This window comes from Oncorhynchus masou, chromosome 19 (assembly GCF_036934945.1).
Source record: "Oncorhynchus masou masou isolate Uvic2021 chromosome 19, UVic_Omas_1.1, whole genome shotgun sequence".
NCBI classification, from domain to species: Eukaryota; Metazoa; Chordata; class Actinopteri; order Salmoniformes; family Salmonidae; genus Oncorhynchus; species Oncorhynchus masou.
The window spans coordinates 35878866-35895667 of record NC_088230.1 but is presented as its reverse complement, the minus strand read 5'-3'; the positions used below and the strand labels follow the sequence as shown (position 1 = coordinate 35895667).

Here is a 16802-nt window from a genome sequence, read left to right as displayed (position 1 = left end):
CTCTCTCTCGCTCGGGGTCTCTCTCTCTCTCTCGGGGTCTCTCTCTCTCTCGGGGTCTCTCTCTCTCTCTCGGGGTCTCTCTCTCTCTCTCGGGGTCTCTCTCTCTCTCTCGGGGTCTCTCTCTCTCTCTCGGGGTCTCTCTCTCGGGGTCTCTCTCTCTCTCTCGGGGTCTCTCTCTCGGGGTCTCTCTCTCTCTCACATTTGTTTTTAGTGTACATTGATTTAATAAAATCATATGTTTTCCCTCCAATACCACTTTCTATTCGTTTATAAAAAAGACCTTCGTGCCAAATTGAATCAAATGCTTTCTTGAAATCTACAAAACAGGAGTAGATTTTGCCTTTGTTTTGGTTTACTTGTTTATCAATTAGTGTGGAGGGTGTAACTGTGGTCTGTTATACGATAATTTTTTAGAAATCCAATCTGGCTTCTGCTCAGGACGTTGTGTTTGTCAAGGAAATGATGTATTCTGCTATTTATAATACTGCAGAGAATTTTCCCCAAGTTGCTGTTAATGCAAATTCCTCCAATTATTTGTTATTTGTGTGTGATCAATCCTTGGTTCCAAATATCGGGGAAATTACCTGCAGTGAGGATAATGTTGAAGAGTTTGAGTATAGCCAATTTGAATTTGTGGTCTGTATATTTGATAATTTCAATTAAAATACCATCAGCACCACAGACCTTTTTGGGTTGGAGAGTGCATCGTTTTTCCAATAATTCTTCTTCTGTAATTGGTGTATCCACAGGATTCTGATAGTCTTTGACTGTTGATTCAAGGATTTGTAATTTGTCTTGTATATCTTTCTGTTCTGGGCTCTTTGTTATATTGCTGTAGAGGTTTGCAAAGTGATTTCTCCACGTATCCCCATGTTGGAGAGCCAATTCCTCATGATGAGGTTTGTTTAATGTATTCCAATTCTCCCAGAAGTGGTTTGATTCTATGGATTCCTCAATTCCATCCAGCCGATTTCTAATGTGCTGTTCCTTTTTTGTTCTTAAGGTGTGTTTGTATTGCTTCAGTGTTTCCCCACATTGAAGGTGTATATTTTTGTTGTCTGGTTCTCTGTGTTTTTGATTAGATATATTTCTCAATTACTTTCTTAGATTTTAGCAATCATTATCAAACCATTTTTCATTATCTGTTATTTCTGGTTTGTTCTTATGCCTCTTTAAATTAGCCAAGGAGGCTAATTTGTCATATATAAAGTTTATGTTCCAAACAGCCAAATTTACACCTTCATTGCTGATGGAGAATGTTAAGGCTAAAATGTTGTATTTATAGGTTGTATTTATTGGCTACTAATTGCTTTTTTTGGTAGATGTCTGTGCTGTTTGCACTCAATCTATAGGCCTATTTTGTACCATGTAATTTATTGGGCCGTGATGCTTCATGGTTGGGTTCTGCTCTTCTCAGATACACTGTGATTTTACCGTGGTTTGAGAGAGGTGTTAGTGGGCTCACTCTGAAGGCTCTGAGAGACTCTGGGTTTAGGTCGGGGAGGAAGTAGTCTACAGTGCTGCTGCCAAGGGATGAGCTGTAGGTGTACCTACCAAAAGAGTCCCCTCTCAGCCTACCATTGACTATGTACAGACCCAGTGTTCCACAGAGCTGTAGGTGTACCTACCTAAAGAGTCCCCTCTCAGCCTCCCATTGACTATGTACAGACCCAGTGTTCCACAGAGCTGTAGGTGTACCTACCTAAAGAGTCCCCTCTCAGCCTACCATTGACTATGTACAGACCCAGTGTTCCACAGAGCTGTAGGTGTACCTACCTAAAGAGTCCCCTCTCAGTCTACCATTGACTATGTACAGACCCAGTGTTCCACAGAGCTGTAGGTGTACCTACCTAAAGAGTCCCCTCTCAGCCTACCATTGACTATGTACAGACCCAGTGTTCCACAGAGCTGTAGGTGTACCTACCTAAAGAGTCCCCTCTCAGTCTACCATTGACTATGTACAGACCCAGTGTTCCACAGAGCTGTAGGTGTACCTACCTAAAGAGTCCCCTCTCAGCCTACCATTGACTATGTACAGACCCAGTGTTCCACAGAGCTGTAGGTGTACCTACCTAAAGAGTCCCCTCTCAGTCTACCATTGACTATGTACAGACCCAGTGTTCGACAGCCTACCATTGACTATGTACAGACCCAGTGCTCCACAGAGCTGTAGGTGTACCTACCTAAAGAGTCCCCTCTCAGTCTACCATTGACTATGTACAGACCCAGTGTTCCACAGAGCTGTAGGTGTACCTACCTAAAGAGTCCCCTCTCAGTCTACCATTGACTATGTACAGACCCAGTGTTCGAGCAGCCTACCATTGACTTGACTATGTACAGACCCAGTGTTCCACAGAGCTGTAGGTGTACCTACCTAAAGAGTCCCCTCTCAGTCTACCATTGACTATGTACAGACCCAGTGTTCCACAGAGCTGTAGGTGTACCTACCTAAAGAGTCCCCTCTTGACAGTCTACCATTGACTATGTACAGACCCAGTGTTCGACAGTACAGACCCAGTGTTCCTACCATTGACTATGTACAGACCCAGTGTTCCACAGAGCTGTAGGTGTACCTACCTAAAGAGTCCCCTCTCAGCCTACCATTGACTATGTACAGACCCAGTGTTCCACAGAGCTGTAGGTGTACCTACCTAAAGAGTCCCCTCTCAGCCTACCATTGACTATGTACAGACCCAGTGTTCCACAGAGCTTCAGGAGCTGTACTTCATTTTTGTTTGTCACTTTGTCATAGTTGTTTCTGTCGGGGTATGTGGGGAGGGAAAGGTTGTTGCTTCCTGGTCGGTGTTTATCCCCATGACTGTTAATAGTGTCTGGTTCTTCTGCTGTTCTGGCATTCAGGTCTCCACAGACCAGTACGTTGCCTTGGGCCTGAAAGGGACTTCCCCCTCTAGAATGGAGAAACTCTCGTCATTGAAGTTGGGTGACTCTGAGGGGGGGGGGATGTTTGTGGTACAGATGAAGACTCTTTTATCTGTCAAGATGGTCTCCTTGTTGATTTTTAACCTTATAAAGAATTCCTCTGTTTTGATCAATTCGCTTTGAATTAATTAGTTCAGATTTATACTGTATTAGCATTCCCCCTGAGTCTCTGCCCGGTCCTGAGTCTCTGCCCGGTCCTGAGTCTCTGCCCGGTCCTGAGTCTCTGCCCGGTCCTGAGTCTCTGCCCGGTCCTGAGTCTCTGCCCGGTCCTGAGTCTCTGCCCGGTCCTGAGTCTCTGCCCGGTCCTGAGTCTCTGCCCGGTCCTGAGTCTCTGCCCTGTCTGATTTATTTTAATTTAGTGGATGGTATGATTATCTCCCTATAACCTAGTGGACAGCCAGTGGAAACATCACCTCTGCACCATGTTTCCTGTAGTACTACAATATCAACATCATCAATGTCTTTCAGGAAGTCTGGGTTTCTGCTCTTTAGTCCAAAAGCAGAGGACTTCAATCCTTGTAAATTCCAATTTAAAAACATTTCATAATTATAATTGTTTTTTCTTTACCTTCAAAATGAGACGACAACTTACAATCCAACAAGAACTATTAAAATAGGATTTTTCAATTCAAGTAAACTCTTATTATGCAAATGTGATATGATTATCATTTAAGTTATAATTTGTGTCATGCTACTTGGGTGGGTGTAGTGTGAGGATGGTGCTCATCTTACCATGACCCTCGGCCTATCACATGTGAGCTTCCATGACCCTCGGCCTATCACATGTGAGCATAGTAGACTCTGCATTTGTTTAATGTCACTCATTTGGTTGGTGGCTCCTTTTTGTTTTACTCACTCAGTTTGGTGGTTTGATGTAGTTGTATGAACTCCCCTTGCTAGGTTTGTTCTAGCTCGTTTCTTCTGGCTAGCTTGTTAGTCGGCTAGGTCTTTGTTGTGTAGCTAGCTGGAGTCAACTATTTCACTTGAGGCGCAAAGTTACTTTTTTTATTTTCTGAATGAATAGAGTTGTTGTTCATCACTTCTTGTCTGGAATTCTTTTTCGATTGGAGTGTTTCTCATTCTAAAAACAAAGAAATATGAAATCATCAGGAGCTCATGTTGAGCATGACTCTTTCACTCTCTCTTTAATCTCTCTCTCTCGGGTCTCTCTCTTTCGGGGTCTCTCTTTTGGGGTCTCTCTCTCTTTCGGGGTCTTCTCGGGTCTCTCTCTCTCTCTCGGGTCTCGCTCTCTCTTCTCGCGGTCGCTCTCTCGCGGTCTCTCTTCGCTCTCTCGCGGTCTCTCTCGCGCTCTCTCGCGCTCTCTCGCGGTCTCTCTCTCGCTCTCTCGCTCTCTCTCGCGCTCTCTCGCGGTCTCTCTCTCGCTCTCTCGCGGTCTCTCTCTCGCTCTCTCGCGGTCTCTCTCTCACTCTCTCGCGGTCTCTCTCTCGCTCTCTCGCTCTCTCGCGGTCGCTCTCTCGCTCTTTCTCTCTCGCTCTCTCGCTCTCTCTCTCTCGCTCTCTCGCTCTCTCGCTGTCTCTCTCTCGCTCTCTCGCTGTCTCTCTCTCGCTCTCTCGCTGTCTCTCTCTCGCTGTCTCTCTCTCGCTCTCTCGCGGTCTCTCTCTCGCGGTCTCTCTCTCGCGGTCTCTCTCTCGCGGTCTCTCTCTCGCGGTCTCTCTCTCGCGGTCTCTCTCGCGGTCTCTCTCTCGCTCTCTCTCTCGCTCTCTCGCGGTCTCTCTTTCGGGATCTCGCTCTCTCTCTTTCGGTCTCTCTGGGTCTCGGGGTCTCTCTCTCTCTCTGGGTCTCTCTCTCTCGGGGTCTCGGTCTCTTCCGGTGTCTCTCTCTCTCGGGGTCTCGGTCTCTTCCGGTGTCTCTCTCTCTCTCTCGGGGTCTCGGTCTCTTCCGGTGTCTCTCTCTCGGGGTCTCGGTCTCTTCTCTCTCGGTGTCTCGTCTCTCTCTCTCTCTCGGGGTCTCGGTCTCTTTCTCTGTCTCTCTCTCTCGGGGGTCTCTCGGTCTCTTCTCGGGGTCTCGCTCTCTCTCTCTCTCTCTCTCTCGGGGTCTCTCTCTCTCTCTCGGGGTCTCGGTCTCTCTCTCTCGCTCTCTCTCTCTCTCTCTCTCGGGGTCTCGGTCTCTTCCGGTGTCTCTCTCTCTCGGGGTCTCGGTCTCTATGTATTTATTTATTCATTTTCTTCTGGTTATGGTTGAAACCTCCTGTGTCTTTATGGTTCTGTAACTTCCTGTTCCTCTACCTCTACTCTGAGTTGTGGACTTCCTGTTAGAAATTGAATGCAGTCCATAAGTCATGACAGGAGTCTGATGAAAGGACATGGAGGGCTGATAGATGTAATAGAAGTATTAAAAGGTGTTAATGAATCACTCAGGTTCAGGATTACCTCACACCAAGGGAACGGAGAAATGTAAGACGTGCTGCTGCTGTTCTCATTTCAATTCCTTTTTTGTTGTTGTGTTCGTTCCATGTAGGTGTGTTCCGTGTGTGTGTTCCATGTAGGTGTGTTCCATGTAGGTGTGTTCCATGTAGGTGTGTTCCATGTAGGTGTGTTCCATGTGTGTGTGTGTGTGTGTTACGATGAGTGTTCTAACAGCCTGGTAAAGCTTTAGCACAGTGATTCAGTCAGAAAGATTTGGGGGTATTATTATAGTGGTCTCTGTATACCAGCCCTGCCAGTAATAATGAGCTGTTGTCTGACAGGGGGTACAGACAGAGGCTTTCATCAGACGAGCTGGAATTACACCAGAAGAGGAGAAAGTGTCTCATTGTGGAGGGGTATTTCCATTCTCTCACTCACACACACACACCATCCATGTTTTGTTCTTCATAGTGACTGAATGTGGCCTTTTGGGCCTATGGTACAATGGCTGTGTCACTGGAGAGGACAGGGCCAACCCAGAAGTCAACCCCCAGAGAGAGGCGAGGAGAGGGCTAACCCAGCAGTCAACCCCCAGAGAGGAAGAGTAGAGGGCTAACCCAGCAGTCAACCACCAGAGAGAGAGAGAGAGGGCCAACCCAGCAGTCAAACCCCCCAGCAGTCAACCACCAGAGAGAGGAGAGGAGGGAGAGGGCCAACCCAGCAGTCAACCACCAGAGAGAGGAGAGGGCCAACCCAGCAGTCAACCACCAGAGAGAGGAGAGGAGAGGGCCAACCCAGCAGTCAACCACCAGAGAGAGGAGAGGAGAGGGCCAACCCAGCAGTCAACCACCAGAGAGAGGAGAGGAGAGGGCCAACCCAGCAGTCAACCCCCAGAGAGAGGAGAGGAGAGGGCCAACCCAGCAGTCAACCACCAGAGAGAGGAGAGTAGAGGGCTAACCCAGAGTCAACCACCAGAGAGAGGAGAGGGCTAACCCAGCAGTCAACCACCAGAGAGAGGAGAGGAGAGAGCCAACCCAGCAGTCAACCCCCCAGAGAGAGGTGAGGGCCAACCCAGCAGTCAACCCCCCAGAGAGAGGTGAGGGCCAACCCAGCAGTCAACCCCCCAGAGAGAGGAGAGGAGAGGGCCAACCCAGCAGTCAACCACCAGAGAGAGGAGAGAAGAGGGCCAACCCAGCAGTCAACCCCCCAGAGAGAGAGGAGAGCAGAGGAGGAGAGGAGAGGGCCAACCCAGCAGTCAACCCCCAAAGAGAGAGAGAGGAGAGGGCCAACCCAGCAGTCAACCACCAGAGAGAGGAGAGGGCCAACCCAGGTCAACCCCCCAGAGAGGGAGAGGAGAGGGCCAACCCAGCAGTCAACCACCCAGAGAGAGGAGAGGAGTCAACCACCAGGAGAGGAGAGCCAACCCAGCAGTCAACCCCCAGAGAGAGAGGAGAGGAGAGGGCCAACCCAGCAGTCAACCCCAGAGAGAGAAGAGAGAGAGGGCAACCCAGCAGTCAACCCCCAGAGAGAGAGGTGAGAGTAGAGGGCCAACCCAGCAGTCAACCCCCAGAGAGAGGAGAGGAGAGGGCCAACCCAGCAGTCAACCCCCAGAGAGAGGAGAGGAGAGGGCCAACCCAGCAGTCAACCCCCCAGAGAGAGGAGAGGAGAGGGCCAACCCAGCAGTCAACCCCCAGAGAGAGGAGAGGAGAGAGTCAACCACCAGAGGCCAACCCAGCAGTCAACCACCCCAACCCAGCAGTCAACCCCCAGAGAGAGGTGAGGGCCAACCCAGCAGTCAACCCCCCAGAGAGAGGTGGGCCAACCAACCCCCCAGAGAGAGGAGAGGGGCCAACCCAGCAGTCAACCCCCCAGATAGAGGAGAGCAGAGGGCCAACCCAGCAGTCAACCCCCCAGAGAGAGGAAAGGAGAGGGCCAACCCAGCAGTCAACCCCTCAGAGAGAGGAGAGGAGAGGGCCAACCCAGAGAGCTCAGAATATAAGCATTCTGCTTTCCAGTAGTGAAGCCTGATGAACACAAACCCGTTGGTGGTTCTCAAGCAAAAGACAGAAGTTTAGGTGGGATTGTATAGGCCGTTGATTGTCACACACTTTGAAACATCTGCTTCACCACTCATGAGAAATTGAAAACCTGGCAGTGTTGTATGTTTTGTAGCAGGTCAATTGTGTTAAGACAATGAATAGGCCTAGGATACAGCCCAAGGAGAAACAGACTTGGTTAACACACAGAAGACAATGAATCAAATCAAAATTGTATTGGTCACATACACATGGTTAGCAGATGTTAATGCGAGTGTAACGATATGCTTGTGCTTCTAATTCCGACAGTGCAGGTACAGGGACAATGGTTGCCATATTGATGTGGGGACAGCACACGAGGATAGGGAGAGATTGAATATTTCCGTAACACACCAGCCAGCTGGACTGCGCATGCTCTGAGGACGTGGCTCGGGATACTGTCTTGGCCAGCAGCCTTGCGAGGGTTAACACGCTTAAATGTCTTACTCACGTCAGCCACGGAGAAGGAGGGGGAGGGCGCGCAGTTTTCGTTAGTGAGCCGTGACGTTGGCACTGTATTATCCTCAAAGCGGGCAAAGAAGGTGTTTAGTTTGTCTGGAGGCGTGACGTCCGTGACGTGGCTGTTTTTTCCTGAAGACCCTGCCACATACGTTTTGTGTCTGAGCCGTTGAATTGCGACGACACCTTGTCCCTGGACCGACGTTTCGCTTGTTTGATTGCCTTGTGGAGGGAATAACTTCACTGTTTTGTATTTAACCAGTGTGGCCTAGTGGTTAGAGCGTTGGACTAGTAACCGAAAGGTTGCAAGTTCAAATCCCCGAGCTGACAAGGTACAAAATCTGTCGCTCTGCCCCTGAACAGGCAGTTAACCCACTGTTCCTAGGCCGTCATTGAAAATAAGAATTTGTTCTTAACTGACTTGCCTGGTTAAATAAAGGTAAAATTTAAAAAAAAAAAAAAAAATATTCCCAGACCTTTTTCTGTGGTTTAAATGCGGTTAATCGCACTTCCAGTTTAGGCTGAATGCCGCCATCCGTCCACGGTTTCTGTCTGGGCTGAATGCCGCCATCCGTCCACGGTTTCTGTCTGGGCTGAATGCCGCCATCCGTCCACGGTTTCTGTCTGGGCTGAATGCCGCCATCCGTCCACGGTTTCTGTCTGGGCTGAATGCCGCCATCCGTCCACGGTTTCTGTCTGGGCTGAATGCCGCCATCCGTCCACGGTTTCTGTCTGGGCTGAATGCCGCCATCCGTCCACGGTTTCTGTCTGGGCTGACGCCGCCATCCGTCCACGGTTTCTGTCTGGGCTGAATGCCGCCATCCGTCCACGGTTTCTGTCTGGGCTGAATGCCGCCATCCGCCATCCGTCCACGGTTTCTGTCTGGGCTGAATGCCGCCATCCGTCCATCTGTCTGGGCTGAATGCCACTGTCTGGGCTGAATGCCGCCATCCGTCCACGGTTTCTGTCTGGGCTGAATGCCGCCATCCGTCCACGGTTTCTGTCTGGGCTAGGTTCAAATAGTCACAGTGGGTACAACCTCTTCAATGCGAGTCAGCGTTATAGGTCAATGTTGTTCTGAGGCTGACTGGAATATGTCTATGTAAGCCTCAAGGTGTATCAGAATCAGCATGCTCCTTAATCATCGTCCTCAAAGCTCTCCTTCTGAACGATTAAATCGCCATGGTTACTGGACTACTATAACACTAATATCCTCATCAAAGTGTTGTGATGGTGACCCCCTGGCTGAGAGCACTATTACAGCGTTAACTCTGTGTCCAGTACTAATTTTCAACCAGTTTGGCCTACTTACCAATCCATCGTTCTTTTGGACCACCAGCTTGGCTAACCTGGTATTAAAGTCTCAAACTATTTAACGTCTCAAACTACATGTTCTTGCATGTTTTTTTGTTTTACTCTCAGAAAAAGTACATTTAACTGGTATTTGTAGTGACGTTGAAATGAGCATTAAAATCCCCAAGGCCGTTAGAAAGCACAGCTCTGAATGTCCCACGGGACTGTCCACAGTCAAACCAAGGATACTGTGAAATGAGGCGAGACATTTGATAGGATGATTGAATGTATTTAGAACATGCTTCCCCCGTGTTTCTATTGGTCAAGCTCTCACAGACCACTGATTTTCTTTTGAAGGTGTTTTTAAGGAGTAAGAGTGGACACACACGGTGAGGAGGCTTGTGCAGGCCATTGCGGCCTGTCTTTATTTTAAGATCTCTCTCTCCGGTCTTAAGACAATCACCATCCCAACATCACCTGCTGTCTGGATCTCTAGTTGTTAGAGGCTCTGAAGGGGTGTGTGTGTGTGAGATCCTTTTCTCCATCTCACACAAAACAATATCTGTTTCCAGAGGCAAATGGATTCTCCTGAACACCGTGTGGGGAGACACTGGGGGAGTTGAAAGACTCATCACATAGGCCTGGTGCACAGGGGAGTCACTGGTGGAGTTGAAAGACTCATCACATAGGCCTGGTGCACAGGGGAGTCCGGGGGAGTTGAAAGACTCATCACATAGGCCTGGTGCACAGAGGAGACACTGGGGGAGTTGAAAGACTCATCACAAAGGCCTGGTGCACAGGGGAGACACTGGGGGAGTTGAAAGACTCATCACATAGGCCTGGTGCACAGAGAAGACACTGGGGGAGTTGAAAGACTCATCACATAGGCCTGGTGCACAGGGGAGACACTGGGGGAGTTGAAAGACTCATCACAAAGGCCTGGTGCACAGAGGAGACACTGGGGGAGTTTTAATGTCATTCATGTGGCTGCACGACTTCTTGCCAGATCGACCATATTTTGTTATGTTAGCAACGTTCACCTCGACCCCCCCCCGCCCCCTCCCCCCAGGTCGTCAACGAGCCGTTTGACCAATATTATCGGGACGATATTAGCCTTTCTCAGAAATAATAATCCAATGATATTATATACATAGAATGAACAAATAAGTGCGGTCATTTGCGGTCACCTGAAGAGGGCGCTCTCTGAGCTGTATATTGAACGTCATTCATCCCGAAGTCACGACGTCAAAGTGGGCATGGTAGTTTGACAGTGAGTAGCTTGTCAGCGACAGTGTATTTGAACAAGTAAATAATCAAAAGTACACTAAGCAAGCAGCCCTGTCCTCATCACTTGGTTAACGTTAGCTAACTGGTTAACGTTAGCTAACTGGTTAACGTTAGCTGGCTGGTTAACCAGTAATAGAAATGTAGTTGGGCTTTATCGAGCCAGCAAAGCAGTTAGCCTAGCTAGCTAGCCGGCTGTCCCACATGTTTAAACACTGGACTGGTGCCAAAGTCAACGCAGCCCTGTCCTTGTCACTTGGTTAAAGTTAGCTGGCTATAATAAACTCAAAATGGGGGAACGTTTACTGGTTGCTCAGGAGGTAAATGGGAAGTCAAATACTGGATCAAGAAAAAGAAGGTAACGAGCAAATGCTGTGTGTATATTATGTATGTCAAAAAGGTGCTGTTAGGTTACAATATAATTGTTCTGAATGTTTGGAACAATGTAAACAACACTAAATTAATTTGAAGGGTACCAGAGAGTCGATTGTAAAAAATAAAAAAAATACAAATGTAATTAAAATAACATAAACAGCAAATATTAAAAACCGTCACATTCATTCCGTCAAATGTATGAAGCAGAAAGTACATTTATTTTCTTTAGGAATGTAGTGAAGTCAAAGTTGTCAAAAATATAAATACTGAAGTAAAGATATCCCCCCCCCCCAAAAAAAACTTAAGTAGTACTTTAAAGTATTTTTTACTTATTTACTTTACACCACTGATTTCAGTGTATAGTTGTGAAAAGTGCAGTTTCAGATTTACATTTACTTAAAGAACGTACCTAAGAACAAGTCTTTTGTATTTATAGTGGATATAGTTGCTTTTTGGTGGTTATCAAACAATGTTAATTTTTAATATAGACTCGCCTTTTTTGTACTGTGTTATTGACTTGTTAATTGTTTACTCCATGTGTAACTCTGTGTTGTCTGTTCACACTGCTAAGCTTTATCTTGGCCAGGTCGTAGTTGCAAATGAGAACTTGTTCTCAACTAGCCTACCTGGTTAAATAAAGGTGAAATAAAAATAAAATAAAAATAAAAAATATTTAGGAATCATAATTTAGAGTATAGTATCTGTTAATCCTTTTGGAGCACAATTTGTGAATGAAACGGTCTGTATATCATTTCACCTCTAAAATACCACATATTAGCACATATATTGGTGACTTGCCTCCCTAAAATCGCTATCAGACCCAAGAATCCCATATCAGTCAGCCTCTATTATTTTGGGATGTGTTATTTCATGAATCTCTTTTTAGTTCTGCCCTGTCAGCCAAGTTTAGTCTCAAAGGGGTGCTGTGACTTTCCCATGATTTTATATTCTTATAGTTTGCTGTTTTGGTCCAAATATGTTCCTCCTTTTTTCCCTTTCAGATTATCCTGAGACTGACACAAAGGACAGGAGCCTGTAAGTAGACAAACGTTGCCTTAACATTGCTTTAAGTGTACTTTTCTTTCACTGACTGTTATTAATAAACTGTGCTCTCTGCAGTGTTTTCAAATTCACTTTTGACTTTTAGCACTGGGTTGGTTGTCAAGGATACTGCTGTTCTTTTCTAGCGGTGTAGTTGAAAAGAGCTTCTATTCTTATTCTAGACCAGTGGGATGTCATGTGAAGTAAATTTAGTTTTTTAAATTAGAAACTTGACCCTTTGCCAACACCTACATCCCCCGTGGTAACCTCAGACAACATTAACCCGTGAAGCTAATTTCCCCATACCAACCGTTTGAGTAATCCCCTCACAATGATCTCAAACTGTGTTTCTAATACACAATGCAATTTACCCCTTGCTAATCAGGAAAATATTGGGTATGCTGTGGTGGACTGTCATTACAATTACAATCTCGGGAACCTGGTCAAATTATCATTGTAGTGTAGCAAGCCACTGAATGTCTCTGAATTCACTGGCAGCATGTAACCTATAACCACTTTTGGAGCGAACTAGTGCTCTTAACTAGTATCCTGAGGTCGACAGCAGATGGGAGTTGTATTCATAACATTGCTAACTTAGCTAGCTAACCTTGTGAGAAAACAAGTTATATTAAGTGACTAGCTAGTTAGCGTTAGCAGTGTTTGGTGGTCAGTGCGACTGAGAGCTAGCTAACCAGCTGAGCTAGAAAACAATGTAACAAAAGTATAATTTGGGATTTAAAAAGAGCTCCAATGAGCTCTGCATTTCATTAATCAAAGTAGCAAGTACCCCTGGTGATCTGTTAAATTATTTAGCCATAAAACCAAAAAAAATCAATTTGACGAGTTCTTCAATGAGTCGGACGCGAGGGATATATTGCAGACACCCAACCAGGCCCCGATCTCCGTGATTCACTGGATCTGAGATTTTGAGGCACAAGATCCGGGTGCCTTGCTAAGATCGGGCGACTAGTGGCTAATCTGCTCTTGCCCACCGTTCTGCTAGCTAACGTTCAAATCGCTGGAAAATAAATGGGACCAACTGAAAGCACGTATATCCTACCAACGGGACATTAACAACAGTAGTATCTTATGTTTCACAGAGTCGTGGCTGAATGACGACATTAAGAACACAACTGGTGGGTTATACATTTACATTTAAGTCATTTGGCAGACGCTCTTATCCAGAGCGACTTACAAATTGGTGAATTCACCTTATGACATCCAGTGGAACAGCCACTTTACAATAGTGCATCTAAATCATTTAAGGGGGGGGGGTGAGAAGGATTACTTTATCCTATCCTAGGTATTCCTTAAAGAGGTGGGGTTTCAGGTGTCTCCGGAAGGTGGTGATTGACTCCGCTGTCCTGGCGTCGTGAGGGAGTTTGTTCCACCATTGGGGGGAACACCATTGGGGGCCACTCTATCAGCAAGACAGAACAGCAGCCTCTGGTAACACACGGGGTGGGGGCCTATGCATTTATGTAAACAACAGATGGTGCGCGATAGCTAAGGAAGTCTCAAGGTTTTGCTCGCCTGAGGTAGAGTATCTCATGATAAGCTGTAGACCACACTATCTACCTAGAGAGTTTTCATCTGTATTTTTCGTAGCTGTCTACATACCACCACAGACTGATGCTGGCACTAAGACTGCACTCAATGAGCTGTATACCACCATAAGCAAACAGGAAAACGCTCATCGAGAGGCGGCGCTCATAGTGGCCGGGGACTTTAATGCAGGGAAACTTAAATCAGTTTTACCGAATAACTATCAGCATGTTAAACGTGCAACCAGAGGGGAAACAATTCTAGACTACCTTTACTCCACACACAGATACGCATACAAAGCTCTCCCTCGCCCTCCATTTGGCAAATCTGACCATAATTCTATCCTCCTGATTCCTGCTTACAAGTAAAATTAAAGCAGGATGAACCAGTGACTCGGTTTATAAAAAAAGTTGTCAGATGAAGCAGATGCTAAGCTACAGGACTGTTTTGCTGTCACAGACTGGAACATGTTCCGGGATTCTTCCAATGACATTGAGGAATACACCACATCAGTCACTGGCTTCATCCAGAAGTGCATCAAGGACGTCGTCCCCACAGTGACTGTACGTACATACCCCAACCAGAAGCCATGGTTCTCATCGATGGGGCTGTAGTGGAGGAGGTTGAGAGTTCTTTTGGCTTCTACATCACCAACAAACTAACATGGTCCATGCACATCAAGGTATTCGTTAGGAGGGCACGACAAAACCTATTCTGTCTCAGGAGACTGAAAAGATTTGTTATGGGTCCTCAGATCCTCAAAGGGTTCTACGGCTGCACCATCGAGAGCATCCTGACTGGTTGCATCACTGCCTGGTATGGCAATTGCTCGGCCTCCGACCGCAAGGCACTACAGAGGGTAGTGCGTACGGCCAAGTACATCACTGGGGCCAGGCTTCCTGCCATCCAGGACCTCTATACCAGGTGGTGTCAGAGGAAGGCCCAAAAAATTGTCAGACTCCAGCCACCCCAGTCATAGACTGTTCTCTCTACTACCGCACGGCAAGCGGTACCGGAGTGCCAAGTCTAGGTCCGAGAGGCTCCTAAACAGCTTGTACCCCCAAGCCATAAGACTTCTGAACAGCTAATTAAATGGCTACCCAGACAATTTGCACCCCCCCCCCTACACTGCTGCTACTCTGTTATTATCTATGCATAGCCACTTCAATAAACCTACCTGCATGTACATAATTACCTCAATTACCTCGACACTGGTGCCCCCGCACATGACACACTGACTCTGAGCCGGTACCCCCCTGTATACAACCCCGCTGTTGTTATTTACTGCTGCCCCCTTTAATTATTTGTTTTTCTTATCTTGTGACTTTTTTATGTGTATTTTCTTAGCTGCATTGTTGTTTGAGGGCTTGTAAGAGTAAGCATTTCACTGTAAGGTGAACTCGACGACAGTTGCTGTCCATTGGGAGCACCTGTTGTATTCGGCGCATGTGACAGATCAAATTTGAGTTTTTATCCCTCACTGGCTTTTATGCGATTTTAAACGTTATTCGCGTTGTTGGACTCTACAACAGTTGCTGTTCATTGGAGCCCTGCGATTGATGGCCAAACATTCTGGGGCGGGGCTTAGAGAAGGGTGAAATGTGTCTGTGGATTCGCGCATATCCACTGATAATTGTACAAAATATAGTACAGCTATTGAGAGAATTTTGTGTCTCCTTTTTAAAAGGCTGTGTCAGTCAGATGTCCTCTTGCTCTCTCCCTCCCTCAACCACTTCAGCAGAGCTCATTACCTTCAGACTCATGGTGCCTTTTTTTCTTTCTTTCAATAACAATCATTTTGTTACGGGAGGAAAGGAGTGAGTAGGCGACCCTCATTTTCTCTCAGGGTAGAATAGCACAGAGTGTTCTAGAAAACGCTTTCATTCTCCCCTTTCCTCTCCTCGTCGCTGGCAGTGCGTTCTGGGAAATCTGCTGTCTCTCTCCTCCTACTCACCCTCCCACATTCACACAAACAGTTGTACTGTAAAGTGGAGAGGGAGAGAGCAGGTGAAATGGGCTGGGAATTGCCAGGGACCTCACCATGTTATCACGATACTTGGGTGAGGAAAAGATATGTATTCGCGATTCTCACGTTTCGATACTGCAATTTTATTGCGATTTTTGATGTTCCAAACATTATTTCTCAGCAGATGAGAAAGTGAGTTTTGATAAGGCGGGGTAATAAAAGTGCTGAAAACACGTTGGCCTACACCCTTCAGTAGTACACAGTCAGTAGTACTGTATAGACCTACACCCGTCAGTAGTACTGTATAGACCTACACCCTTCAGTACTACTGTATAGACCTACACCCTTCAGTACTACTGTATAGACCTACACCCTTCAGTACTACTGTATAGACCTACACCCTTCAGTACTACTGTATAGACCTACACCCTTCAGTACTACTGTATAGACCTACACCCTTCAGTACTACTGTATAGACCTACACCCTTCAGTACTACTGTATAGACCTATACCCTTCAGTAGTACTGTATAGACCTACACCCTTCAGTACTACTGTATAGACCTGAAAACACGTTGGCCTACACCGTCAGTAGTACTGTATAGACCTGAAAACACGTTGGCCTACACCGTCAGTAGTACTGTATAGACCTGAAAACACGTTGGCCTACACCGTCAGTAGTACTGTATAGACCTGTACCCATCAATAGTACTGTATAGACCTATACCCATCAGTAGTACTGTATAGACCTACAACCGTCAGTAGTACTGTATAGACCTATACCCGTCAGTAGTACTGTATAGGCCTCCACAGTCAGGTGCACCAGCTGTTCTGGATGACTGTGTGATAGCGGACGGTCAACATTTACAAAGCCGCTGGGCCAGATGGATCAGCAGGACGTGTACTGCCTGCCCTGTGTGCCCAAGGAAGCGACGGTAAACTGTCTAAATGATTATCGCCTTGTAGCACTCACGTCTGTAGCCATGAAGTGCTTTGAAAGGCTGCTCATGGCTCACATCCACACCATCATCCCAGAGACCCTGGACACAGTCCAATTCACCGCCCCAACAGATCCACAGATGACACCATCTCTATTGCACTCCACACTGCCCTTTCCCACCTGGACAAGAGGAACACCTAGTCATTGACTACAGCTCAGCGTTCAACACCATAGTGCCCTCAAAGCTCATTACTCAGCTAAGGACCCTGGGACTGAACAACACCCTCTGCAACTGGAACCTGGACTTCCTGACGGGCCGTCCCCAGGTGGTAAGGGTAGGCAACGACACGTTTTCCACACTGGGGCCCCTCAGGGGTGTGTACTTAGTCCCCTTCTGTACTCCCTGTTCACCCACGACTGCATGGCCAAACAACGACTCCAACAGCAATAAGTTAGCTGGCGTCACAACACCGACAACAATGAGACAGCCTATAGGAAGGAGGTCAGAGACCTGGCAGTG

General features: G+C 46.9%; 1 protein-coding gene across 1 annotated transcript in view; it reads left to right on the top strand.

Annotated features, from left to right (window-relative positions):
• The first annotated feature begins 11791 nt into the window (after positions 1–11791).
• Positions 11792–16802, top strand: part of LOC135505664 (signal-induced proliferation-associated 1-like protein 1) — a 122178-nt gene continuing 117167 nt past the window's right edge. The window contains exon 1 of the mRNA XM_064924712.1: positions 11792–11827. The gene's annotated coding sequence lies outside the window, so the exon portion shown is untranslated. The remainder of the gene's footprint in view (positions 11828–16802) is intronic.